The following is a 27,563-nucleotide window of genomic DNA, read 5'->3' on the forward strand; positions in this document are numbered from 1 at the left end:
CTTTCATTGGTGGTCAGTGAGAGGAGCACTGTATGTGGCAGCGCCTCAAAGTGCAGCATCTCTCACATACAGTAGTACTTCTGATGACATCATCCTTTGTGTAGCATCTTGTTCTGAGAGTAACTGAAGGAGAACGAGGTGCCCTGCAAATGATTTGCCCTATGCCAGGCTATGTCTCAGTTTCAAAGAACTTCAAAAAATTATATTGCTTGTGTGATCTTTGTATTTTTGTCATAACTAAGCAAATTCCAGCTATGCTTCAGGTTTAGGACATTGGTAGAGACAATTTTTACTTTCATCTGCTAATTTTTTTGTGGTGTGATCTTTTATGGCTAGATCATACATTCACTTAGAGTTTATCTTGGTAAATGGTAAGAGATGCTGGACTAAGCCCAATTTTTACCAGATTGTTGTCTAATTTTCCTAGCAGTTTTTGCCAAAAAGTATGTCTTTCCTACAGTAACTGAAATCTTTGAATTTATCAAGCACTGTTCTACTCTAGGCTGTGTACCTAAAGTATTCCACTAATCAACATCTCTGCCTTTAAAACTGTAACAAATTGTTTTGCTGATAACTGCTTTGTAGTACAGTTTGAGAAAGGTACTGACTGGTTCACATCTGTCTTGCTTTTTTTTTTTCATAATTACCTTTGAGATTTTTGAGTTTTTTACTCTCCATATAAATGTCATTACTGTTTTTTGGGGCTTTATTGTTCCTTTGGTAATTTGATAAGTATAGCACTGAAAACGAAATTTTAATTTAGGTAATGCCACTTCTGTTGCCTTGCCTCAACTTACTCATTAATAGTTAATATTTCTCTAATTATTCAATTCTATATTTCAATAAAGAATGCTTTATAGTTGGATTCATACAGTTTCTGAATGCATATTAAGAGATACACATCCAAATATTTTATGGTTTCAATGGTTTTTTTGAATGGAATTTCTCTTCCTAATGAGTTTTGTTGATAACACAGAGTAGCGCTGATCTATGTGGTTATATTTTATATCCTGCAATTTTGTTGAATATATTAAAAGTTTCAATTAATTTTTGTTTGACTCAGGACTTGCTAAACGAACTATCATTATCTTTTAAAAGCTATAATTTGAGAAACATGACTTTGTAAAGATAATTGGAGAGAAGAAAAATGTCTCATAGATGAGGGAATGGAGTAAAATGACAATTGTCCTCTTGAGGTTAAAAAATCAAATTTGATATTCCTTCAGAATAGGAGAGAGTATACTCCAGAGAGCAGGAACCTGTAGAATCTAGCAGCTCAGAGATTATCCAATAAGCCTCAAAGTAAGACACTTACTATCTGTGTGACCCTGGGAAAGTCACTTAACCCTATTTCCTTAGTTTCCTGATCCTTAAATCATTTGGAGAAAGGAACGACAAACCACTTGTAAGAAATAAAGCAATCTCTGGATCCTAATTCTGAGCTTAAAACTGACCTCATTCATGGGTAAAGAGAGTCAATGCTCCCATTATTCCCAGTCTGTGATAAAAAGACGTCTTTTGACTGTGTTCTGTATCTTGGGTGCTGATTGGCTCAGTGACTGTCGCATCTTTTTTTTTTCTTTTGCTCTCCCATGCTGTGCCCGTACTATCAGCATCTCTCTCTGTCCACTTCACATCAGGGTCTGATTGCTCTGCAGTGTTGTGCTTTGGGGAAGTCTTCAGAAAAGTTCGAGTTTATTTTGAGCCTGTGCCACCCAAGCGTGCTGTGCCCTCCAAGGCTTCTGGCAGTGAGTGCTGCTACTGGCAGGATTTCCACCTGTTGGGGGGGGGGGGGTCTCTGGAATGTAACTCCCACGATAGACCAGGGATCACTGTGTCCCTAAAGTGGGGGTTTGAGAAAACCGAAGAGCGCAGAGGTTGTCATTTGCCTCGAGCCATACAGCAACCGAGGCTCTAGAGCAGGGTCCCCAGACTCTTCACACGGGGGCCAGTCCACTGTCCCTCAGACCGCTGGAGGGCGGGACTATAAAAACGCAGGAACAAACGCACATGGCGCTGTCTGGGCCAGCGGAGGCTGCGGGCTGGCTGGGATGGGCCAGGCACCTGAGCTACACCTTGCTTGCCTCCTTACCTCTCGCTAAATCCCCCAACGGTCTATGATGAGCTGACTGAATCCTTCCTTATTGGTCTATTCCTTACCCTTGTCTCCAGACTACTGAAGATAGTGAGCCAGTGACTCAGCTCACTCAAGGGCTGGCTCGAGGTCCCCCCCAGACCGGTCTTCTGGTCCTTCTTCTTCCAAACAAAAGCTGTCACAGCAGCAGGTATAAGCAAGTCTCCTTCCTGGTATTTCTGCAGTGGAGAAATGAACTCCAAGATATTTCCCAGAGTTCCTCTTCCTCTCACTTCACAGGCAGGGCTATCGGCAGAAAGAGAGAGCAGAGCAGCTGATCCTGTCACAGCCAAGGATTAACTGGAACTGCACTCTCCCTGCCCTTCCCCTTCAAATGCCTCAGCCACTCTCCAGCCTCCCAGACAGCTTTCCAGATTCCTTAGTTAATCAAAACCTTATCAACAGCTATTCCTAATTTCCCCTCTATAAAGCAGAGCTCCAGAGGCAGGATTTGAACCCATGTCCTCTGACTAAAGAGCTACTGTGTGTTCCACTGGACTTCTGATTAAAAAAGGTGAAGGAATAAATAGAAATGTATGGAACACAAGATGTGACTGAATGGGGTGTCAAACTGATCTATCAAATTGGTGGAAGACTATATAAAAGCAACACAAAGGAAGTTTGTGAAAAGGCATTTGGAATATATAGCGTTTCTTCTAATCACTGCATTGCAATAGGAGCCAAATACCTTGTTTCTTAAATTCATCACTTCCGAAATGGTACATTTGTCCCCTCTGATACATCCTTTCATACCTTAAACTTAAAAAAAAGATGATTTTGGCTTTTACAACACTTATATTCCCACTGTATCCTTCCTCCTTCCAGAGGGCCATTTCATCTCTAAAAGAGAGTGTGCATAACCTTTCCATAACTTCCTATTCCCTACTGAATGAAGTCTAAATTCTTTAGCATCCAAATCCCTCCAAAATCTACTATCATTACCTTTCCATTCCCTCCTCCTCTAGAGTTACTCTACTCAAACGAGATTAGCCCTCCAAAAGATAGCAGAGCTGCTATTCGCTTGTCTTTGTACATGCCATTAGCTCTACCTGTATCTAATACCTTTCCTGACTCAGTTTCCATGGTGAAGCCCCACTCTTGGAAGATCCATTTCCTCTAAGAAGCCTTCCCCAATCCCCCGAGGTGAGGATGATTTTCCATTCTTTTACCTTACGTAGCATATCTAGTTTGTATTATAATTATTTGTGTACATCTATTCAGATTTGCATCTCATGCATAGTTGCTATTCACCTTCTATGTAAGTATGTATGGGAAGAAATTCAGAAGTTACATAAGGATTGTGCTGCTCTTGATGAGGCTTAGGGATCGCCCCTAACAGCCACGATGCATGTAAACCTTAAAATTTCTTAGACTTATGAATGTTGGAAATTTCCCCATTGGGAAATTTCATACTGGAAAAAATTTCCTACTGATAGTAAGAACTCTATTGGAATGTGAAACCCCTTGGCATGGGAGGATCCTTCTCCTCCCTACTTAAGACTACTTTAGGTCAGAAACCTTTTGCTAAACAATGGAAAGGGTTTTGACCTATGCTTAAGCATAGAACAGGAAGTTCTTTGAGTCATGATTGATTTTAGAATTGATACAATAGAGATACTTGGAATGACAGAACTAGGTCTTGGAAAATACAATCTCCACCCTACTTAGAGTAACAGGATTTAGGAAGGGCTGCAGCAAAGATCAAGATTTAATTATTTGAGCATATGGCCTTCAACAGACATGCGCAAAGCCACAGACCTCTGGGCGGTCCTGGGTTAAACTAGAGCCACCATTGGCACAGGGGAGACATCAACAGTGATTGGTAGATGTGAGAACTGAGGGGAGGGAACTTAGATGGTTTCCTTAAAGATAGCGGGGTCTGAGGACAGAGAGGAGGAGAGTTTTTTGCTCTGAGAAGTTTTGCTCTGAGGAGGTTTTGCTCTGTGGAGGTTTTGCTCTGAGAGGTTTTGCTCTGAAGGAGTCTGGAGGTGGAGGCCCCTGAGACTGTTTCTCCATTTTGGTCACGTGAGTGATAGGGACTGATCTCTTTTCTTTGCCTCAGCTATCTAAGGGCTTGGGCCTTTGGCCCAGCCTAAGGAGAGGGGATATTTAAGTCCTATTCCCTTCTCTCCCCTTTCTCTTCTCTCTCTCTCTCTCTCTCTCTCTCTCTCTCTCTCTCTCTCTCTCTCTCTCTCTCTGCCTCTCTCTCTCTCTCTCTGCCTCTCTCTCTCTAATACCTTTCTTCCTCCTGTTTGTAATTAAAAACTCCAAAAGGTTGACTGCTGACTTGAGTTTTCATTAGGAATTACATAGCTGAATTCCTTGGCGACCTTAAATTAATATATATCAGTCTTTTAAAGTGATTTCGATATCACATGCAGGACATCAAATGATAAATGAACTAGAGAACCACAAAGAGTTAAGTCATCCCTGATGGGAATTGGATGAGGCTTCATTGAAAAATGACACAAGGAGTAGAATTTCAATGGATGAAGGGGAGGAAGGATGTTTTAAGTTCCCATTCAAGTCACTCTGCCTCCAGGGTGGGTCCTCCATCCCCCGCATCACCTGCTCCCCCAAATAAAGGAAGTTGCATGTCTATGTAGAGCCTGTGTCAGTGACATGCATACCTGTGGAGGTCTTCCAGGGATTCTTAGCTAGTGACCATCCATGCAGCTGACTAGCAGTACTATCTTAGGCTAAAGACAGAACATAGAATAGGAGGCTCAGAGTTGAAAGGAACCAGTTATCTATGAAATAGGATGGCTGTTCTTTAACTAGAGGGAAAGAATAGCTTCTATTGAAGATAACCTTTAGGGCACAGAAATGGCATTTCATGTAGAATAATTTAAAATTCCTCAGTAGAGTAATAATAATGAAAATAATATTTATATAGCCTTTTGAGTTTTCATAACACTTTATGTATTATCTTGTTTTCATCTTCACCACAATTCTGGGAATTAGGTACTATTATTACATCTATTTTACAGATGAGGAAATCGAGGCAAAGTGTCAGCAACTTTTCTAGAACCACACAGCTAATACACATTTGAGGTATGATTTGAATGAAGATGCTTCTGATTCCAAGTCTGGCCCTGTATCTATGACCCTGTGTAGGAAATAGGAAGTTAAATGGCCTCTTGTAAGGGTGGGAAAGGGAAGTATACTCAGAGGAGTAAGGTGAATTTCTAATCAGCAAGGAAGGCTTAGGTGAGTCGATGCACCCTACACTTGTAGGTCTTATACTCTGTAAAACATTGTATTCCCTCGCTAGATTTTTATTTTCATAAGAACAAGAAGGATATTTTCTTTTCTTCAATCACCAAGTTTTTCATAATCTAACCGTGTTCTGTACAGAATAGGCCTTTATTGGGAAAAAATCAGTTGAAAGGAATCAAGGAAAGGAGAAAGTAAAATCATATTAGATGTTTTCAATCTAGGCAAAAACATTTAAAAAGAACGAAACAAGCAAATCCCGTTTTCATCTTCTTGCATGATTTAATTCTCCCCATCACTTAAAACAAAGGAGAGATTTTGGGAAAAACTTTGCATTTTCTAGGTAGCTTCACTTATAGGGGAAAAGTATCCATGTATGTGACACGTCTACAGGGTGCTGAATAATGAGATAACACAACGGGAGGGAGATTGACATGTCTAATGAAAATAAATCTATGTTTACTCCCGAGGCATTATGACAGCATTTCCTGCAGGTATTAACAAGACTGCCATTGACAATATGTCCCATCAGTTCAATGTGAATAGGACTGTGAATGATAGAGCAGACTCTGCAGTTATCCAGATGGGTGGTATATTGCTATGAACAGTGTCTTCACTTCTGAGGCTGAATAACATGTAAATATAAGGAGAAAACTAAATAAAAAGCTAAATTACGATATTTAACCATGAATGCAAGTAGACAACTTTGGAGAATATCGTGTTTTATATCACCTGTTTAATAAAGTTCACAACTTAACTGGATACTTGGGGAGATGGCAGGAAGTCAGTTGTAATGCAAGCTCCAGCTGACTTCCCTAGAAAGGAATCAAAGGTGACAAATATGACTTTAAGGATTTTAGTTTTTGAGGGATTGGGCAAAAGTCTTGTGCCGAGCATTGGGGTGTCACAGCTTTGATGACAAATCAATACTTTAATGATTATGAAATCTCAAGCATGTTTGTGAGCTTTCAGCATAAGATAAAATAATTTTAGAAGAAAATATTTTTCTTAAATTAACAAAAAAAATCAGAAAACAAACATTGGAGGAGATTGTAGACAGAAGCTGGTGTTATTCATTCACTCAATAAACATTAAGTACTTATTATATGCCAGAAACTGTGTAAGCCCTGAGGGTACAGCTATGAAAAAAATGACAATCCCTCCCCTCAAGGAGCTTATGGACTGACAGGTAGAAGACACACAAAAAGAAACTGAAAACTGGAGGAAGGGAGAAGAGGAGATATCAATTCAAGGGCATAGAAGAGAAGTCAGAAATATCTTGGAATAGGGCAGCTAGGTGAGAAATGAGGAGATGTCCTCAGCTGAGCTCCCTTCTTAAATACTCCACTCATTAATCAGAGAGGTAGGGAAATAGTGATGGAGAAGCAATGAAGACTGATGAGATTTGGCAAGTTTTTCCAATAATGAGTTTCTTCAGACATGGTGAAGGAGTCACAGACGACCCAGAGTCGTGCAGTCAGGTAAGAAAGTATCCCGGGACTTCCGGAATCCTGGAAGTTCCAAGTGCTTATGTAGGATGATTTAACTACTTAGACCTTCTGCAGTGTTTCTTTTATAGTACAAGGAGTATTAAAAAAACAAGCATAAAAGGAGATGAAGTTTCACCAAAGTATAAGAATTTAAGCCTTTCTACTCGTGAATGTTTTATGACCTCTTTTAGAAGAGGATATTCATAGGATGATTGTGGAAACACGTTATTGATCATTTGGTCCAACTCCTTCATTTTCCAGTTGAGGAAATGGAGGACAAGAGAGGTAAAATGACTTGCTGAGAGTGAATGTCCTAAAGAGAAGGATAGTACTATTCAGATGTCTCTTTCTTTTTCTTCATTTTCTTCAATATTCCTTTTAACCCCCAAACTTAACATGTTCCTCTATTGATGGGAGACATTTAATCATTGACCTATAGACTAAGCACAAAGAAAAAATAATAACAAATACTGTTTCCCCCCCCATTATGGGTGATATGGATCTTGTTTGGGTTTGGATATGATGGCCAGTTGATATTGAGCAGGTGGTAGCTACAGGCTAAAGCTGTCAGGGTAACCTAGCTGAAGGCAGTGGATAAACTTAATAATCGTTAGCTTCATAGATGTTCAACCAGCTTTTCAGGTAACTCTCAAAGAAATCATTAACAGATAGTCCCAAAGAAGATGGCCAAGAGTTCTGTACCAGCCCTCCCAACATGCAAATCTCCTTAAAGTGCCCACAGTGATCTCCCCTGGCCTTGCCCTAAAGACGACCCAGCAAAAATCCTTTCTCTGGTATTGATCTCTGCTTCTAAGTAGCCCAGATAACGAATTAATAACCAATTCTCATGAACATTCCTCCCCCCCCCTCCAGATTTGTTGGAAAGAACATTCTCTCCCAATGAATCTTACCAAACTGGACGAGTCTATAATTAAGACAGAAAGAGTTAAAGAAAGAAGAACCAAAGAAAGTAAGAAACATCTTACAAAATGCAAGTCACATATTATAGTTACAGATAGTTCAATTATATACATTTCCAATTACAAAAATAACACCCTTTAACTCTACTCTTACAGAAACAAGCCTACCTAAAGATTCAAAGTCATCTCACAATACTATGGAAAACAAAAAAGCCTTGCAAGAAAATTATTATATAAAAATAAACACCACTAAAATAAAATAAAAAGAGATGGAATAATAGAGATTATACAGAAAAAGCCAGATATTCTATTCTTTGGGATAATTTTTTAATATATCAAAAGGTATTTTTTTCAATATTGTAGGTTTCAGAAAAGGTCATTGGTCCCTAAAAGTATTGATTTAGAATATTCTTACAATTTATAGGGGAAATTTATTGAATGAAGAACCCCAGATTTCAATTTACTCTTTTAAAAATTATTTGCTTTATGCCTATTGTGCTACTGCAATACATACCATAGTGAATAAAAAGCCAGATTCAGAGACAGGAAGACTGAGACTCAGGTCTGGCCTCTGCCACATATTAATTGTGTGACTTTGGGCAAGTCTATTAACTTCTAAGTATTCCAGACAAACTCTAAGAATCTCCGATAGTTGCGGAGCAGATGCGATCTATGTTGGTAGAAGAAGGGTTTTTGCACCACTGAAATGATAGATAAGTCTTTTTCTTAAAGCGAAGTTATCCCCCAAGAGTACTGTCACCAAGAAAAGGACATTTATTTTTTCCACCAGAGCTATCTCAACCATGGGATACCCAGGCAGCAGAGCAACCAGAGCATCAAGTTTGAAGTCATTTTCTTGAGTTCAAATCTGACCTCAGACATTCAATAGCTATGTGAAACCGGGCAAGTCATTTAACCCTGTTTGCTTTTGTTTCTTCGAGAAGGAAATGGCAAACCCTTTATTATCTTTGCCAAGAAAATCCCAAATGGCGTCATGAAAAGAAGACTGCACTACCACCTCAGCCATGGGGCAGATCTACACTCCCATAGCAACAACAATAACAAAAACCAACGATCTCTGCTTAGGCAGTGACCAAGAACTAGGTGAAATGATGTACAAGGCATTCTCTCATTACTTCACAAGTCAGGGAAACATTGCTCTAAGGGAAAAGGGCATGAAAAAATTTTCTTTCCTCGTGTATTTTTTTGTAGACGAATGTGTTTGAGTGTCTAGACACCTGGGTGACAGGTGCCACAGAAAGAGATGGATGAGCAGCTACTTGGGATTGCGAGTATAAGCACCTCATCATTTCAGAAAGGCTTAGAATCTGCAGCACAAAAACTAAAGTGGACTTGATGAGTACATTTGTTTGTGTTTTGAAACAAGAATCAATATTTTTAACCCTCAAGTTTCTAAGGCAACTGAAACACAAAAATGTACCCTGTGCTGGCTGCTTTCATTCTTTGCATTTAGGAGGGGAGAACTCAAACCACATAACTTTTGAAAGGACTAAAACATCGTTCTTTATTTGAATATTGGAAGTTAACTCTTCTTAATACCATAAACCTTTCCTGATTTTGTGCAAATGTTCAGGTTTAATCATGGCCTGATACTCACATCACCATTTTGCTAGTGACCTTTCATATTGTATTTTCTTTTAATAATTCACTTAAAATAAAAAAATATTTTTATAAAGACAGTAGTGCATTCGTGAAAGCAATTAATTTTCTTTATTCTATTTGCCTTTTCATTGTTCTCTATGAAAGCTTCTATGATAGAATCACAATCAATTTGTTGTAATATTCACAAATTGCAGGTGCGAGCTTCCCTAGAAAAGAAAGGTCTTGTGATAGTTTGGCAATCTTTCCATTAGGTGACATTTTTACCCCAGTGGGCTATGTTTGAAGGAGCCCTCCTTCAGTTTCCTCTGTGTAGGACTACATCTTATATGTATTAAAATACGAGAGTAAATATTTATAGGACTTCATCATGCCCAATGACTTACCACCGCTAAATCGTCTTGAAGAATTTCAGAAAACAAATGATCACTACGACTGAATGAGAGAGAATACACTGACCTCATTTGTTAAGCTATCCAGTAAGTCCCGCTGCTCTGAAAATGTTGAGATCCATTTTTGCATTTGTCAGGAGCAATGCTATGTATTTTAATAGACTTCAACATGCAGCTTCAATAATGAAAAGCCAAATATAAGCACGCTTTGGATATAATTAAGTGGATTCTTAGAATTCAGCTTTGTTTTCTGCTTTTCTCCCTGTTTTCTCATGTCCTCCAACACCAATCAACAGACCTGAAGAGAAATGGACCGTCAGTTATTAGCTTATGGAAACAAACAAGTTTCACTGGTTTAGTCAGCGAATATGTGCTTAATAAACAACATACATGACTCCAACGTGTTCAAAACTGCTGTTAGCTTGATTAGTAAAGTGCTCCTTATCCAGGGACTGGGAACCCAGGAACAGTAAAATAGAATGGGATCTCTGTCCTGAGGGGGATGCCGTGATGCTGAATAATTATGCCAACTTGCCTTTGTCAGAGCAAACTGATCCAAAGGCAGACTTCTGCGCTCATAACATTTTTGTTGTCTAATAAGAAAGAGATGACATTTGGAAATCTGTCATTTTGTGACTATTTTTCCTTAAAACCATCTGATAGGTTTAAGACTTCAGATGCAGCTGGTTACTACTTGGGAAATACTGCCTTGCCCTGTTCCTGGCTGAGTGAGATTCTAAAATTAGAACTCAACCTTCACTCTAGACAATGTTACAGTCCCAGCTGGTGCTGTTCATCTAAGCCGAAAAAGGGTTTTCTTCCCTCAGTGTCAAGCAGAAGACTAGCTTAGCTAGTTCTGTGTGCCTGCTTGGGGGGTATTCTACATTGCTTAGCCAACGTTTAGCCAGGCTAAACATGATAGTATAAAGAAAGATAATTGCCCTTCAGAATCACGAATGTACTGTTTGATGGCACAGGGTTTATTCTTATGACCCTGGATGTTTGCAGGAGTGATTAGAAATCATGGAATCACTGAAGAACAGTGAGGAGGGAGATAGCTAACCTTCTGCTCTGCCTTGCTCTCACAAATCTATTCTTTGCAAAGCCATTTCATTCTTTATCAAAACACCCAAATATATATTTAATATAATATCAAATAATTTGCCTAGTGATGCTAGGGATTTGGATGAAATTTAGTCAGAATGAGGTAAGGACACATAGAATTTGTAATTTTTAGGTTTTCACCTGTAAATGGGACTTGTATCTTTCTGCCTTTGCATATTCTTCCCTATCCTCCTCAAGTCTCCTGCATAAAAACCCTGGGTTCCTTCCAACATTGGCTCAGGTGCCACCTCTCAGAGGGATCCTTTCTGCTTCTCTCTCCCCTGCCCTGGGAGCTAATATCTTTCCTTTTGAAAATATTTTGAATATCATTTATTTTTCTGCACATGTTTTCTTCCGGCCTCTCTTCCCTTAGAAAAAAATTGGTAGATCCCTGGGGCTGGATCTAATTTCATTTTTTTCTTTCCTAGCTCTGCTCCCCAGCACACTGTCTTCCATCATAGCTATACCCTTCTTTGGTAATGCTCGCCAAAGATGTTCTAGCACATCTAACCTATCCTCTACATACTTAATGATCCTGTTTGAAATGCATTTATTTTTTTGGTTGCCATCTCAATTGCCAATTGGTCTTTGAAGAGGGAGTTTTGACTTGACTCTAAGGGGACTGTGACTTAACAATTGGAAGATGGGAAAATAAGTTGCCTCTAAGCTCCTTATATCCCTCCTCTGCATTGCCTCACCCTTTCCCTTCCTCTAAAGTGTAAGTTTCTGTTTTCCCCATCTGTGAAGAGACATTGATGACTTAAGGCTAGACTAAGTGCTAGTCAGGTGGCATTTGTTATTCCCTTTCCTTTCCCTTTCTGAGCACCATGTGGCCTCAACAGCTGCCTCTTGGAGGATGGATCTTGGGCTTTGGACAAATGACTTGGGAATATAATTCCTTCCTCCAACTTCCATTTTTGGGTGGGACAGAGTGAATTATGTAGGATGTGTAGGCTTGGATAGTTTGTTATCTTAAGCTGAAGAACTCATTGCCTTATCTTTCCTATAAAACCTATCTATTTCCTTATTATTATTATTATTTCCCTCTTATCATTGAGGAAAACGTATTTCTTCAATTTATTCAGATTAATATTCTTAGTGTAATTTTCACCCTTTTATTCTGCTTGACTCCAATCAGTTGTACTTTTTCTCAATATCTGTCTCTCTCTCTCTATTCACATTGCCATCCTAATTCAGGCCCTCATCACTTATTTCCTATACTTTTGCCATGACATCCTACTTGGTTTATCTGTCTCAAGTATTTCCACCCTCAGATTCATCCTCTTTTCACCTGTTAGAGCTCAAGTATGACTATATTATTCTCCTATGCCTTTGTTGGCGAATCTATGGCACATGTGCCTGAGAGGGCTGCTCTCCTCCTCTCTCCATGAACACCTGAGGACATTTCTCACATAACCCACCCCTCTGTCCAGCAGCCCCTCTCTAGGGTAAAGCAGAGGGCTTGCATCTGGCTTGAGGGTTGCAGTTTGGGCATTCAATCACTAAAAGGCTTGACATCACTCCATAAACCCAAATGGTTCCCCATTGTCTTTAGGGTGAGATACTATTTCATTCTTAACTAATTCTTTAAAAAAATCTCTTTTGAGTAACTTTTATAATGTTTAGCATTATTAGTATGGTAGTATGTATATAGTAGTAAAAGTAGGATAGATTAAAACTTAAAGAGATAAAGTAAGTTTTAATATTTTAAAATTGAACTAAGACTATCAGAATGCCCTATATTTAACTTATTTTAAAAAGCAAGCTTTTGGACTCAGCTTTGTGGCTTAATGGTAATAGTACTAGAACTCAACTTAAGAAGACTCAAAGCCAAATAAATCAAAACTATTAATAAGCACATGAAAAAGTGCTCTAAATCTCTTATAATCAGAGAGATGCAAATCAAACAACTCTGAGGTATCACCTCACACCTAGCAGATTGGCTAACTTGACTGCTATGGAAAGTAATGAATGCTGGAGGGGATATGGCCAAGCTGGTGGAGTTGTGAATTGATCCAACCCTTCTGGAGGGCAATTTGGAACTCTGCCCAAAGGGTGCTAAAAGACTGTCTGCCCTTTGATCCAGCCACAGCACTGCTGGGTTTGTACCCCAAAGAGATAATAAGGAAAAAAACTTGTACAAGAATATTCATAGCTGCGCTCTTTGTGGTGGCCAAAAATTGGAAAATGAGGGGATGCCCTTCAATTGGGGAATGGCTGAACAAATTGTTGTATATGTTGGTGATGGAATACTATTGTGCTCAAAGGAATAATAAAGTGGAGGAATTCCACGGAGACTGGAACAACCTCCAGGAAGTGATGCAGAGCGAGAGGAGCAGAACCAGGAGAACATGGTACACAGAGACTAATACACTGTGGCACAATTGAACGTAATGGACTTCTCCATTAGTGGCAATGCAATGTCCCTGAACAATCTGCAGGCATCTAGGAGAAAAAACACTATCCACAAGCAGAGGACAAACTGTGGGAGTAAAAACACCGAGGAAAAGCAATTGCCTGACTACAGGGGTTGAGGGGATTTGACTAAGGAGAGACTCTAAATGAACACTTTAATGCAAATACCAACAACAAGGAAATGGGTTTGAATCAAGGACACATGTGATACCCAGCGGAATTGCGCATCAGCTATGGGAGGGGTGGTGTGAGGGCTGGAGGAAAAGAAATTGATATTTTTTTTCCCAATGAATAATGTTGAAAATGACCAAATAAAATAATGTTTAAAAGGAAAAAAAAAAGAAGACTCAAATTCAAGTTTTTACTTTGATGCCTATTGGCTATGTGACTTAATCTCTCTCAGCTTCAGTTTCCTAATCTGTAAAGTGGGAATAATAATAGCACCTCTCTCCTAGGGTTGTTATAAGGATAAAATGTGATAATATTTGTAAAACACTTGGCAAATTTAAGGTGATATATGTTTTTATTGTTATTATTCATCTGCTAAGGATGTATGTTCAAAACTGTTTTTATTGATAAGGGTATACAATAAAAAAATTTAGGAGACCACTGGGCTAGAAAAATGTGTTAATGAAGAGAAGGTAATAGTTTTGAACCTTAAATGGGATGCTCTTTGGTCAAAGATTTTTTCTTTTGGTTTGTTTTGAAAACCAATTTGTCAGTCTTATAAATATGTACCTTTCCTAACAAATGATGCCTGACAAAAGGTTGATGAATGGGTGCAAATCTAAACCCAGATGTAGAATTATCAATAGTTCCTCAAGGCTTCACTGATGGTGCATCATTGGTGTTATTCTTCTATGTGAAGGAGCAACATACAGTAAAGCTTTTAATATAAAATTGAAGGGGAAAGCCTGGAAAATTAGTAGAGTAATTGTTTATGGGGGTACAGACCAGGAGCTTGTTTGTATATAAATAATTCCTCATGGTAACATTGCCTTTTAAACAGGTGTGCAGGTGGATGGCAAAGAGTTACTTGCAACTTGGTGGCAGTGAATGAGAGACCACTGTGTGAAATAAAATACTTCCATCCCACTGAATGTTGGGTGTCACAGAGTAATGTGTCATAAGCTGGCCTCTTCTGGCATCTCCACCAAAGGGCAGACAACATGACATTTGAAAGCCAGAGGCTTCCTTACCTGTGAGCTCAGGATTTGGCTCTCTCAGCTGTCTAGGCACTGGCTTGTCTTAGCCCCTGATCTATGGTGAGCAGGGCCTGAGCCAGCCAAATGAAGAATCGGTTATAGTTAGGCTGAGATACCTCTTCTCTCAATTACTTTCTCCCCATTTTTATGAATAAATGCTTATAATTCTCATCCGGAGCCTCCAGACTACGCTTTATTCATTAAAGCGCTAAACATTCAGCAAGCTGATAGCATCCCATCTCTTCAAGACTGTTGACTCTGCTTTATCCCCAAATGACAGCATTGTTTGTCCTGGTCTCTATGCTACATAGTGAAAGTTGGTTTCTGAAATCATGCCATAATAATTGGAAAAAGAAGATATTTAGTTATATAAGTTTATACTTTCCTGACATCAAAATCAATCAATCAATCTCTCTCTCTCTCTCTCTCTCTCTCTCTCTCTCCATATATATATATATATATATATATATATATATATATAGATAGATAGATAGATAGATAGATAGATAGATAGATAGATGATAGATAGATAGAACAGACAGATGGATAGATAGATAGATAGATAGATAGATAGATAGATAGATAGATAGATAGATAGTAGTTGTCTCTTGGTAGCCGAGGATGACGATTGTCTTTGTGTGCTTTCATCTGTGATGTAGATGAGTGTGCACAAAGACACTTGTGTGTGAAGGAGATTTAAGTGGAAAAGCCAATGCACAGAGACAGTCCCACTCTCTCGGTGTTGGAAGCCTGGGTCCAGTGGCAGGAAAAGTCGTTACACCTGGAGACTTCCTCAGCTGCATTGGATAGCCATGTTGTCCTTTGTGCTCCAACACGCCCTGAGCACTCCACAGTGCTTTGCTGCGTCGCCCTCTCAGCCGTTGAACCTTCTTGTTGGTTTCTTCCATCTGTTCGGCTGAAGCAGTCTTCACATGCTGGGTGAGCAAAGCCCTGGTTCACCGGGGTTGAGGACCCGCCTCACAAGGTTTAGTCGGCCTGTCGAAGCTGTTGCCCGGGGTGTGGCCGCTGCCGCATGCTAGCAGCTACTGGGAGCCACACTTGAGAGCTGGGTGTCAGGTGGGTGTCAGAGGCTGGAGAGCTGCCCTAGGAGGGCACGACAAGCCCTCCATACCAGAGATACTACCCCTCCCTGAGCATATATATACATATATATATATATATATATATATGTATATATATATATAAATGCACTGCTCAAGAGAGGAGGGGAACAAGGCAAAGAGGACTTAACCCTTTATGTTCTCTACAGTTTTGTATTCCACTCTACCTCTTAAATACAATAAACCATATTCCTCCCTACCTAGGGTTTCACTCTGGAGCAGTGCATTTATATATATATATATATATATAAATCTGGAAGTGCCCACAAGTCAGAGAAAAGAAACTTTTGAGACAGAAGACTGAGCCAACCAAGGGCATTTCCCCAGGGGTCTGGTCACTGCTATAAGAAAGACAAGGAATTCCTGGAGTTCTAAAAAGATAATATTTCCCAGAATCTATTTTGGTAACTGTCCAGTTTCTTATGCTAGTGGACTTGACTATCCCAGGGGTAAAAACTAGAATTGTACTCCTGTAGCAGTGGGTAAGAGTTAGTTAGGTAATAGGTAGTTTGTGTGGAGATTAAAGATGGACTGTTGAACATCAATAGAGTGAGTGCTTTCCTTTCCCATTCCCCATATGTATATATACACCCCCATCCTTCAAGAGAGAAGAAGGATCCCTGTGGCACCTCTTGGTGTCCCATTTTTCCCCTTACTGCAACACAAGGTTTCTTTGAAATATTTAAAATTTAAATCAGGGGTACTAAACATAGACAGATCTTCCTTGTCAATTTTATTATTAATCAATTTAGGGTTTTAGATCTAGAAAACACATTAGAGGCTATTGAGTCCAATCTTCTTAATTTACAGATATGAAAACCAAGGCTTATAGAAGTTAAGTGGCACTTGGCCAGAGATACACACCTAGTAAGTATTTGAAGTGGAATTTGAATTCAGGTCTTCCTGACTTCTAATCTAGTGTGCTATCAATTACCCCTTCTACCTCTAGCACTGTATTCATTCCATATTCTGTCTTCTTTTCCCAGTAGATTAAAATCTCCTTAAATAAAATATTTTATATTATTTAATAAGGTTTCAAGGGTTTTAGAACAAGTAATATGCTCTCTGAGGTCCCTGGTAATGATTTCCCCAATATAAAATGGTGAACATTTCCTCATGTAATCTTTTTGTTTTAGTGAAAGTGTGGTGTGCTACTTGACCCTACATATTCCATTGGAGGATCTTGCATTTCCTTCTTCTGGCCAGGATCCTGTCTAGCAGAGCTGTATATCTATAGATCACATTTCTTTGGTTGGCTCTTCTGGAGCAGAAGAGTACAACAAATAACCTACACAAAACTTGTCAGAATTAGATTAAATTTAATTTAGAAATGTTTAACAAAATAAAATATAACATAGATAATACTTTATGGTTTTCTTTGTAAATATGTAGACTCCAAGGATCCAAATCTTTTTGAGTTAGACCTCACTATTCTAGAAGGTCTGCACTAGAATTCAATCTTCATGTCATCTACTTTACTTCTTACCCAAGTTATGAATGATATCTGCACCATCTCCCTAAAGTGTCTCTTTAGCCTCAGTTCAGTTCAAATAAAAAATTAAAGCACTAACTTTCTGAATTAAAATATCCTGGAAGCTGGTCAGTGATCTAAAAATAAAAGAGTTCCTTCTATTCTATTATGGGTTACAATATGTTTTCTAGTGAATAAATAATAAGTACATTATTTACCTTGATTTTTTTGATCTTTTGTTCTTCCATATGAAATTTGTTATAATGTTTTCTAATTCTATAAAATTTTTTTGGTAGTTTGATAGGTATGGCACTGAATAAGTAGATTAATTTGCATAGGATGGTCATTTTTATTATATTATCTCATCCTACACAGGAGCAATTAATGTTTTTCCAATTGTTTAGATCTAGTTTTAATTGTGTGAAAAGTGTTCATTCATATAGTTCCTGTGTTTGTCTTAGGAGATAGATTCCTAAGTATTTTATATTGTCTAGAAGGATTTTAAATGGAATTTTTCTTTCTAACTCCTGCTGCTGAGTTTTGTTGGAAATATATGGGAATGTTTGTTGAGGGCAGGGGAAAAATGGGACAGCAGGAGGGCCACAGGGGTCCTTTTCTTTTGAAGAAGGATTGGGATGGATATATGGTAAATGAGAAATGAAAGCACTTACTCTTCTGATATTCAACAGTCCATCTTTAATCTCCACACTGTGTGTTTTAAAATTAGTAATCAATAATTAAATATTATTTTATAAAGTTTTATAATAATAACTAAAACAAAAGAACTGCCTGACTTCAGCCTGGTGGCAGGTCCAAGAGAGGAAGAAGGAGGAGTTACAGCCACTTAAATACAATCACACAAAATGTGGGGACAAAGGAAAATGGAATTTTGGGAAATTCTAAGGGACTTCTGGGGGTGAAGCCCAAAGGCTCAAAATCTCCATTTATACAACACAAACTACCCAACTCCCTAACTTCTACATTCTGCCTACCTACTACTATCAGTAGCTAAAGCAGTACAATTATACTTTTGCCTGTGACAAATTCAAGCCTCCCAGCATACTCAGACAGTCACCCCAAATAGATACCAGGAGTTGTTATTCTTTTAGAATTCTGGTGACTCCTTGTTTTTTAACAGCAGTGGACAGATTAGACACCTGGAGCAATGGCCTTGGTTAGTTCATCTTCCCTGTCTCAAAACTTGCTCTTTCCTGAAGTTGTCTGACCTTGTTCAAGAATGCTTAGTGGGGAGGGGAACAAGGCAAGGAGGACTTAACCCTTTGCATCCTCCACATCTCCCCCTTTTAAAATTTAACAGCACCACATGTGTCATGCCAGGAAGGGAGGTGGGAACATGCCAAAAAGGGGGAAACTGCCCTTTAGGGTTCTCTGCATCCCTCGCTTCCTTAGGCTGGAAGGCTCGCACCTGGCGGGCTCGTAGAAGGAAGACTTGGTATCAGAGGGAATCAGAACAGGTAGACAAACACAGAGAAAGAGACCCATCACAACTAGGAGAACAAGAGTACGGAGATGTTGCATTGCTCCAGACATCAGTCCATGTGGCTGCTGAACCCAGTCGTGTATTTCAATAACAGTATGGATGGTGACAAATCTTTGATGAATAATTTTACAATTAACAACGTTCTACAAATCATGCGAATTCCGTGATATATTGGTCAATCTCCACCAATGAGCTTAAAATCTGAACAAAGTATACACCAGTAGCATAATATAGAACATTAATAAGCAAAACTAGTGTTACTGTAGTCTAAATGCTGCTTCTGAGTATGAGATCTTCACCTCTAAGAAGGGAAGAAGAGAAATGGGGTGCAAACAGGTAAAGGAAGATTTTGCAAAGTGAGAAATTTGCTGGACCAGCCCGCGTGCTGTGGAACCAAAGAGGCTGTGTTCTAGAATGCAGGGAAAAGATAAAAGTGGACATAGGCAGTGACTAAAGGGTTTTCTTCCAGTTGCAGGGATGCTCTGAAGCTGATACTTCCTCTGTCTATCTCTGGGAGCTGAGGAAGACTTCCATTTTCTATCCCCTGAAGCTGAAGCTACCATCTATGATGTTCCTGCCTGGAGAAATCCTTCATACTCGAGATTGAACAGTTTCCTGCATACAGAACATATTTTCAACTGCTCTGAGCATCTGTGACCAGCAAGCAAGGGCAGCTGTCTGTGGTGGGAAGACCTGAGGCCAACTTGGGCCTCACCCCACTTGGGGTGAACCCTAACATAAAGGGTTCCCCTGAAAGCTACTCAGAAGATCCATTCCTCCTGCACACGGTATCTGGGAGGATTAATAGTGGCAGGTAGTCAGATAACCCAGGGAATATAGACAGACAGAGTAAGGCCTAGGGAGCTTGGAAGGCAAATGAAGAAATCCCCATGTGGGGGTTGTAGAAGGTGGGAAATTAGCTAGACCTCTTAGAGTTAGGGAAATCTACTTTCTTACTCCACTTCTCCCTCATACCGTGTTTAAAAATAACCCCTGTCCTGCTTTAAAATCTGTCTGGGGTCTGAGCAGTGCACTGGTCAATGTGAGAAGGCTCACAGACCCTTCCCTGTGGGGTACCAAGGAACCAACTAAACCTGGGCATCTTGACATCGTCAGCATCCACCCTCAAGAAAATCCACTTATTTCACACCGCAGAAGATATCTAAAAGCAAATATAACTGTTTAAAAATCATAGTGAATTCTGTTCTGAAAATCCATGAGTACATTATGTGCGAATACTAAAGATAAGTAGCTTGATATACTTGACAAGATTTCATCAGATTGGTTGACCTCAAAGGTGTTACACAAATGATGACCCGTCCATTCCAATCACAATAACAACATCATTGACGAAACTTTAGCCGGATCTTCTTTTATCTTCATCTTCATGGATCTCATTTGTCTGGACTCTGGCCTGTGGGGTCCACGTTGCTTGCAGAGATCTCTGAATAAGTCCTCCTATTGGGAAAATTATTTGCAAAATTAACCTACTGTAAATATGTCATATCTCATCAGGAGATCTCAATTCTCGAGGTCCCAAGTTTTGACTAAAATTTGGATTATATTCTTTTTGTAAATAGCTAGCCTATACTTGTCACATTTAATCGCAGGCCAATCAGAACTTCAATGGTTTAAAGTCTACCCTTCTCTAAGACTCTTCAGAAAGTACAAGGGTATTCACTAACGGTTTATGGTTGCAGAGGTGGTGGATCTATGGACTGTGTCATAAGCGGGGCTAGTTGCCTGGGGGATACTGCTTTGTCCAGCGTTTCAGAGTTTATTTGATTGACAGTCATAGTTGGTCAGCACATGAAATCTGAATATTATGAGCTGAATGTGCAGCTGCATGGCACAATAAGTAGAGTAATGTACTTAGAGTCAGGAAGACCCGAGTTTGAATTCTGCCTCAAACACTTGTTAATTATGTGACTGTACAAACACTTAACATCTTTCAACCTCAGTTTCCTTATTTGTAAAATGAGGATAACAGCATCTATCTCATAGAGTTGTTATGAAGCTTGTATGAAATAACATAAAATATTTTGTAGAGCTTTAAATGACACATGAATGCTGCTGCTATTCCTAGGAATAACATGCTTAGTTTGTTGTACAAAATATTTTTCAAATCAATCAGCCAACATGCATACCATTTTCTGCACATAGTACCAACAAGTGATCAGGTTTATTTACACAGTAAATCATAGTGGGAAGGGTAATAAAGACACATAAAACTCAATCTTTTGGAATATGATGTAGTGTAGAATAGTACTATATCCCTTGGCAATCATTGATTTTCATGTTGCTATAGCACATATGTGCTAAGTCCTGTGAAGGTGAAGTCACATGCTCTATAGCATCAAATCATCCTTTTTTGGGGGGGGTACAAGGTTCTTAGGTTAGCTGCCAAGTCTACACCTGCCCACGTTAAGCTTATAGTAAGTTCCATGTGAACATCTTAGGGAGCTGCTTGATGAACCACCCCCTGCTATGCATATGAATTTTTATCTGACTGTAAGAGGACAAAAGGTCTTTCACAGTTGTTTCATCTATTTAAGTTGCTTTCTCTGAAGCATTTAATCCCAGCATGGATATCTCCTGCTCTAAGTCCCTAAGGACTAGACTTTATTTGAACTGAAAAATAAATGATGTGAAGTTTATTTAGAGATGGTTCTCTTGTTTCTCTGTAACCTTAGTAGTACATAAAATATTGGATTATTTGTTGCCTAAAATGCTTTTGTTTTTATATGTATATTTTCATATAGATACATAAATATAAATAAAAGAGGGACATGGAACATACAGAGGGTTTCCCTGCCTAACTGATGATGGTGTGAAGGTCTACTTGAGCCTCTCCTCTCAGGAGTAAGAGTAGGAATTACTGTTCCCCCAACCAAGTCACATTTTTACGTCTTCTGCTTTGCAGCTAGAATATACATTCTTCTGGGGGAACTGAATTTTGGGGTGCCCTGACAGCCTTTTTTGCTTTCCCCCCTTTCTAGAGTGAACAATAACTTCACAGTTGATGCTGTTAGTCTTATTAGCAACTTTAGGAGTCAGAGATGCTGGTTGTACTTTTCCCTTGGTCAGATATAACTAGTAGCAAAAGAGGGTGACTACCAGCAAAGAGATCAACTTACTCCCTACCTGGGTTTACCAGAAAACGTGGGTCTAGAGGTGGTTCTTAACCAATATTGTGTTATGAACCCCTTTGGGAAGTCTGGCCAAGGTTATGGATCCCTTCTCAGAATTATGTTTTAAAGTTAATACTTCTTATCCTGTTCATCTTATTTATGCATAGGAATGCAAAGGAAATCAATCGTATTGAAAAAGTTATCAAATATGTTTAAAGATATTCTTGGACTCCAGGTTAAGAATCCTTGACTTAGAGGGATTTGTTTGAATAGTGCAGAGTGGGAGTTGAGTAGAAGAGAGAAAGAAGCAGAGACAGAGACACTGAAGACAGTGGGCTGGTATTTGGATTTTGGCATGGTTACTATTCTTTAATGCATCATACTTTCTCTGCTGGTGGGAGTACTTTGCAAAACTAAAATGTGCACTTGCTTTTATGCCACTGAAAGGAATTTTGAGAAATGGCTTTTGTGGAAATAGATAACTTTACTGGGTCTGTTTAAGCTCTTGGTGGATTATAACAGGATAGTGTATCAAGATGTGCTAAAGTTAATGCAGTCAGTGACTAACCATTGAGGAGTCTTTTTATTCTTAATATCTAATAAATTAATTCAGGACAGACATCAAAGTGTCACATAGATATGAAAAAACCATAATGGTTTTGGTAAAATTCCTATATTAAAACTTTAGCATTCTAGGAAATCCTATACCTATGTTAATCAGGTGAATCAATCTTACCCTACAGAGAAGTAGAAATGGAATAAGACAAGGGAAAAGGGTAATAATTGGAGGGAGGGGGAGTGAGGGTGATAAAAAGCAAAACACTGGTGAGGAGGAACAGAGTGAAAGAGAATAGAGCAGGAGCCAAAGGGGAAAATAAGATGGAGGACAATACATATTAATCTTTAAAAAAAAATTTTTTTTAAACCCTTAACTTCTGTCTTGGAGTTAGTACTGTGTATTGGCTCCAAGGCAGAAGAGTGGTAAGGGCTAGGCCATGGGGGTCAAGTGACTTGCCCAGGGTCACACATATAGGAAGTGGCTGAGGCCAGATTTGAACCTAGGACCTCCCATCTCTAGGCCTGGTTCTCAATCCACTGAGCTACCCAGCTGCCCCCAATACATATTAATCTTAACTATGAATGTAAATGGAATGAACTCACCTATAAAACCGAAGCAGATAGCAGAGTGGATTAAAAACCAGAATCCTACTATATGTTGTTTACAAGAATAACATCTAAGGCAGGGTGACACACAGATTAAAAGTAAAAGGCTGGAGCAGAAAGTATTATGCATCATCTAAAGTAAAAAAGGCAGGAGTAGCAATCACGATGTCACACAGAGTTAAAGTAAAAATTGATCTGATTAAAAGAGATAATGAAGAAGATTACATCTTGCTAAAAAGTACTATAAACAATATCAATACTAAACATTTATGCACCAAATGGCATAGCATCTAGATTTTTAAAGGAGAAACTAAAGGAGCTTAAGAAGGAAATAATTAGTGAAATCATACTAGTGGGAGATCTCAAACTTTCCTTATCAGAAGTAGATAAATCATATCAAAAAATAAATAAGAAAGATGTAAGGGAAGTGAATGAAATGTTAGAGACATTAGAGTTAAAAGATATCTGGAGAAAATTGAATAGGGATAAAAAGGAATATACATTATTTTCAGGAGCACATAATACATATACAAAGATAAACTATGTACTAGGTTATAAAAACATTGCAAATAAATGCAGAAAAGCAGAAATAATAAGTGCAACTTTTCTACATCATAATGTGATAAAATTATAATAAATAAGAGTACATGGAGAGGCAAATTTAAAATTAATTGGAAATAAAATAATCTAATTCTTCAGAACTGGTGGGCCAAAAAATAAATCATAGAAAAAATATTGATTTCACTGAAGAGAATAAGGAATCTTTGTTTTTTCTTATTTTGCCAAATACTTTATATATTATTGGGATTAATTGTACTTTGAATGTTTGATAGAATTCATTGTCAATCCACCTGGCCTTGATGATTTTTTCTTTGAGAGTTCATTGATAGCTTTTTAAATTTCTTCTTCTGAGATTGCATTATTGAAGAATTCTATTTCCTCTTTTGTTAATCTGGTCAATTGATAGTTTTGTAAATATTCATCCCCTTCACATAATCTTTTTTTTGGTCATATAATTGGGCAAAATAACTCCTAATGATTGCTTTAATTTCTTCTTCATTGGAAGTCAATTCAACCTTTTCATTTTTAATTTGGTAATTGGATTCTTTTCTTTTCTTTTTAAAAACAAAATAACCCATGCTCTTCCTATTTTGCTTTTTCATTTAACCAACTCCAATATGATTTATTAATCCAATTGATCTTTTACTTTCAATTTTATTAATTTCTCCTTTGATATTTTTTAGAATTTCCAAATTAGTCTTTAGTTAAGAATTTTTAATTTGTTCTTTTTATAGTTTTTCTCTATTTTATTGAAATAAGTATTTAGGGATATAGATTCCCCCTAAATTCTGCTTTGGGTATATAAGTTTTTATATGTTATCTCCTCATTGTCATTCAATTTAATGAAAACTGTGATTGTTTCTATGTTTTGCTCTTTGACCTACCCATTTTGAAGAATTAGATTATTTAGTTTCAGATTAAAATTTCTTTTGCCTTTCCACGAACACTTTTTGAATATAAGTTTTTATTGCATTATGATCTAAAAAAGTTGCCTTTATTATTTTGGCTTTTCCGCATTTAGTTGTGAAATTTTTATGTACTAGTTCATGGTCAATTTTTGTGTACGTACCATATACTGCTTAAAAGCAGGTATATTCATTTTTATCCCCATTTAATGTTCTCCAAATATTTATTAACTCTAACTTTTCTAATATTTCTTTCACTTCCTTGACTTCTTTATTAATTATTTCTTGGATAGATTTATCTAGTTCTGATAGGGAATGGTGGAATGGTTGGTCAGCCCTCCTCTTTGTTCAATTTTGCCTACAATTCCCCCTTATCCCCTGAAAATCAACTCTCTCTGCTTACCTTTCAAGTTGTGTTTAGCAGGAGATCCCCTTAAGTCTGTCTTATGGTCAGTTTTTGACTTCTGCCATTTTGAGGGCTTCTAATTTTTAAAATATTATTTTCTTTGATGACCTTTTGCTCCCTTTCTCTTTGGTTGATTCTACTTTTCATGGATCTCTTTTCTTTTTTTGCCTCTTTTTCAATTCTACTTTTCATGGAACTCTTCTTCACTGGATTTTTTAAACCTCTTTTTCCATTTGGTCAATTCTGTTTTTTAAAGAATATTGAATTTTTGTGCCTCCCTCTTTCTCCTGTTGACCAATTTTGCTTTTTAAACTGTTATTTTCTTTTTGCATTACTTTCATTTTTTCCATTTCTTCTACCTTTCTTATTTGATGTTTGAATTTCTTTTTGGGTTCTTCTAATGTTTTAGACCACTTCCTATTTTTCTTTGAAGTTTTGCATGTTGTTGCTTTGATATCACTGTCACCTACTTAATCTATGCCTTACTCTTTGTCACCATAGAAATTTTCTATGGTTTGGTATTTCCTTTGTTGTTTGCTCATTTTTCGAGCCTTCCCCCCCCCCCCCTAAACTTGGAGTTCTGAAAACTGATGATTCTGTCTCCTCTGAAGGCTTGCTGGATACAGCATTGTGAACTATTTTGTCCTGAGCCTAGGGGCTTCACCAAAGGCTAGAAATGGTCAAGTGCTATGGATTTTGGGGCTGGTCCAGGGCTTGGGGCTTTAAGGGATGGATATTTGGTGCTCTTTTATTGACTTATGCCCAGGTTTTGTATCTGGTACAGTATTTGGGTGGAGTAGGTTGGGGTGGGCAGCCTACACTCTTCTGTGAGCAAATTTACTTTTGGTTCCCCATTATCCCATGAAAATTACTCTATCTTTCAAGTTATTTTCCCTGGCAGAGCTTTCCATTTGTTGGTTCTATGACTCCAGTTGTTTTGAGGTGCAATTTTAAGGTTGATTTGAAAGGGTTCTTGGAGTGGTTCCAACTTTTGCTGCTCTGAAGCTGCCAGCTTCACTCCACCCCACTGTAATGACAACTCTGGTCATTTTCACAGGACCTCTCATGCTGAGAATTTTATCCCTCCTCATCTCCAACTCCTAGTTTCTCTGACTTTCTTCAAGTCCCAGTTAAAATGCCACCTTTTTTAAAGAAGTCTTTCCTTTTCCACTCTTATTCCTAGTGCTTTTCCTTTATTTCCAATTTAGTCTATATATACATATATATGCACGCACATATACACATGCACATATATGATACATGTATAATGTGTATTTGTCTATGTATATATGTACCAGTTTGCATATTCTCTTTCTGCTTAGACTATGATTTTCTTGAAAGCGAAGAGTGCTTCCCCCTCTTTCTTTGTATCACTAGGCCTTAGTGTAAGACCTAGCAACATTACAGTCATTTCATAAATGTTTGATTGAGTAATATCAATTTCTAAATTTCTTTTGGTCAAAAAAAAGGAAAATAATATTATTGATGTGTCTGACTTTTATTATATTTATCTCCTGACTTTCTTTGACTATATTTCTCTAGAAATATTATTGCTCCAAGATTAATATCAATACCAACATTGATAGCCATGTGATATAGCCAAATTGCAATTAATTTCAAAGATACTTTAAAATAATTTCATTTCAAAGAATAGGTCCACCAAAATGGTGCTCTGGTAATGTCTTGGTGGCCCCAGAATGACTTCTATTTTATACAGTAGGATAAGGAATCTGATAAGGAAAGTACAACTTTGAGAATAGTAATTGTGCCTCAAGGATTTGGAATTCTTTTCCACAATTATGCATGGGATATTGAGCACTGAAAAAGCATTGGATAGGGCAGGTAAATGCTCAGTGGATTGAGAGCCACACCTAGAGATGGGAGGTCCTGTGTTCAAATATGACCTTAGACATCTTCTTGCTGTATGAGCCTGGACAATTCACTTAACTCTTATTATTTAGTTCATCACTTTTAAGCCTTGGAACCAATACACAGTGATGATTTTTCTGAAGGAAGCCAATTTTTTTTAAGACCATTGAACTAGGAATTAAAAGACTGAATTCTAATGTGACCTTGTATAAGTTTTTTTATCCCTACAGTCATTTTTCCTCACCTTTAAAATTAGGAATTTGAAAATTGATGATAGTGAAAGTCCCTTTCATTTTTAGCACTTTATTAATCTATTCCAAACCTGTCATTGCCAATACCTTCTTTTAATCAAATAACAAGTGACATTTTTCATGGCTACTCTTCAGATATAAAGATTGTTATGATTCTATTAAAAGCCTTGAAGTAGATGTAATGGGAAGGTTCCTTAGTTTATTAGGCATAGATGGAGTACTATATAGCACAGACTATAAACAGCAACTATGGCTACAAAAAAGACTCCTGTGCCCTAGAGTAGAAATTATTGCTTAATTTCTCATGCATCATTTCATGAGTGGTGTCTTAAAAACAACCTGTATCTCTCTCACACATACTTTTTCTGTAGATTTATGCATAGATACAATATATTCATGAATATATGTATTGTCTACATATACTTATATACATGTCACATATATGCATGTTGTTTATATGCAGAAATGTCTGGAAACATTGATTTCTTTATAATATTTATTTGTCAATTGTATCATGACAAACAACTATAAAGGCACTTTACTAATATGGCGCTCATCCCTATCCTTATCCTTGGTAAGTATAGGCATAGATGCTAATGGTCCTGGAGCTCAAAGAGATCTCTAGATACATACCCACACCACAGAATCAAATTCAGTTGTTAAAGCAATTACTGTTCTGAATTAGTC

The sequence above is a fragment of the Monodelphis domestica genome, chromosome 8 (genome assembly GCF_027887165.1).
Source record: "Monodelphis domestica isolate mMonDom1 chromosome 8, mMonDom1.pri, whole genome shotgun sequence".
NCBI classification, from domain to species: domain Eukaryota; kingdom Metazoa; phylum Chordata; class Mammalia; order Didelphimorphia; family Didelphidae; genus Monodelphis; species Monodelphis domestica.